General features: G+C 41.2%; 1 protein-coding gene across 1 annotated transcript in view; it reads right to left on the reverse strand.

Moving 5' to 3' along the window:
- The window catches only part of lypd6 (LY6/PLAUR domain containing 6), a 26,263-nt gene extending 25,366 nt beyond the window's left edge, over positions 1 to 897 (reverse strand). Inside the window, exon 1 of the mRNA XM_030343946.1 lies at positions 703 to 897. The gene's annotated coding sequence lies outside the window, so the exon portion shown is untranslated. The remainder of the gene's footprint in view (positions 1 to 702) is intronic.
- Positions 898 to 2,500: the final 1,603 nt, after the last annotated feature.

Consider the following 2,500-nt stretch of genomic DNA (forward strand, 5'->3'; position numbering starts at 1 on the left):
GTGAAATTGAACCTGCATGCACGGCATTCTGATGGATGTACTTAGCAGCTTGGCAAAGACCCTGCCACGGATCCAGATGTGAAACCAACTCGACTTGTCTGCTCGCATTCCATTCCAATTCCTTTTTATCTCCATCCGGTTTTCTTTTTTTGTATATATTGCAATTATTTGTTTTTGTGATTAAGATATTATGCAGAAGTCAAAAGATAATGATGAGAAATATTTTTTTGCTAGAAACCCCCCATCGTCTCATTTACAGATGAATAACAAAAACATGCACTGTGCAGATGTTGTTTATTAGTATCTTATTATGATCCATGATATTCGTTTTATAGAAAATATATTTCACTCTACATAGAAGCTATTTTGGATTCCTTTGCCAGCAATATGAGAAATGTTTTGTTATTAATTCTTACGCTGACAAAGAGGTCAAAGTGGGTCATTAACAGTAGGCCTAATTTTTTTTTCAGAAATACAAAAAGAAAAAGGTGCACACCTTGAATGGTATCGAATGGCGCATCGCATCTCAAATGTTCCTGGAGGTGCCTTCAACAGCTTAAACACACAGTGAAGACAAATATGTCTCATACATATATTTCTGCAAAGCGTTATATGCGATTGTACCACCTCATCACAGACATTCGTTCGGTCGCCTATTGATCCATGTCCGCGTTCAAGCGGTCGTTGAATAAATGCACTTACTTGACACGGATTATTTCTGCTGTCCAACTTCCTAGGGTCCCAAGTGTTCAGAATAGTCCATAGGTCTTAAACCAACACCGACGCCGTTTGTTTGTGTTGAGGGTTTATGATCTAGTCGGTGAAGAGGTGTTAACACTCTTGTAACGATCTTGAAAATGGAACACATGAGTTGACGGCTGTTCAGGATGAATTGCCACTCCGGTCCTATCGGAGGTCGGAGGGGGCGTGTTCTTCCACTGGGACCGTCCCAATAGGCTGCACCGAGCGCACCTCAGTGTTTGGCACAGCAGAAGCTGTCATAATGTGACTGTGTTCTAGTTGTTCTCCGTGGACGCAAAATAAGAATACTACTGACGTACAAACTTACGTGTGATATTAAAGCTATGCACAGACCTACTTCAGTAATATAATATTCTGCCACACTTGATTGGGCATTGCCTTTGTTCTTTTTGATGTAGATGATAAGAAAAACATACTACAATTGGTGTAATAATATTTTTGTATTATATGGATACCTTTATCTTTCTTTTCTTTTCTTATAAAGATTGTAGAGTTCGCCCTCGGTTGGTCAAAGCAATACCAACCGTCCTAAAAAAAGGTGTGTGCGCACTACGAGTTAACGTGTTTCAAAGGGGTCCGCATTTTTGTGGGGAAATGTATCGCTGAATAGAAGAGACGAAGAAGATAACTTTGAAACTGCATATCAAAGCACAGTGTAGACATGAGCTCATCGCTGTTAATTTGTTTTAAAGAGCGTCCTTTAGCGATATTAAGAGTAGGACACGGACCTCCTTCTACATCAATGGACCCCACAAGAGGCTAAATATACGCTTCATTAAAGAATGCCCTCACATCTGACTTTCAATGTGATTTGTGGTGTGGGGACGTATAGGTCGACGTTGTATCAGGGGAATGGAACTACTCGTGTGTAGTGTTATTTTGTGAGAGCGGTGAAAGATAGATGGCTTATCAGCCCATAAAACCAGACAGCATTTCCACTTGTGCTTTCCTCGCAAAACCGAGGCGGCTCCGGAGGGCATTAAAAACAGTGGTCGAGATTAAACAAAAAAAGGTTTAAATGTCAGTATATAAATATATCTGTCTGTCCATCTGTATGTCTGTTCATTTGAGAACATCATAGCTGGTTTGCTATACATTTATAAATAATAAAAGATTTTTAAATAAACAAAAAAGGAATATGGTTTACTTTATCCTTTCATTGCAGTTGAGTTAAAAAAAAGAGTAAAAACTGGAATGGGATCATTCCTCAAAGCTTGAAATACACATATTCTTTTTAAGTACCTCTCGCCTCAAACTTCCTGCTAGATCTGTTTAACCATGAATAAAATGTAAAAATAAACAAACACACATTCACACACACACACACACACACACACACACACACACACACACACACACACACACACACACACACACACACACACACACACACGCGCGCATACACGCACACACGCACACGCACACACACACACACACACACACACACACACACACACACACACACACACACACACACACACACACACACACACACACACACCAGCTGTGTGCTCCTGGCTGCAGGTAGGGCCCCCTGTCTCAGGACAGAACCGTAGCAGTCCAGGCAGATCCTGGGATCTGTGTACAGATTTGAAGCATGACCGGATTCCACTTTAAGTTAAGATCTAAAAACAGCCATTTCCTATAATTACAAGCTCTTCGGCCGGGGGTATCAGGTGGCCCCTAATGGCGGAACAGAGGACCGAGGATGTCGTAGGGGCCCTGCAAGATAAGGACG

The sequence above is a fragment of the Gadus morhua genome, chromosome 20 (genome assembly GCF_902167405.1).
Source record: "Gadus morhua chromosome 20, gadMor3.0, whole genome shotgun sequence".
NCBI classification, from domain to species: domain Eukaryota; kingdom Metazoa; phylum Chordata; class Actinopteri; order Gadiformes; family Gadidae; genus Gadus; species Gadus morhua.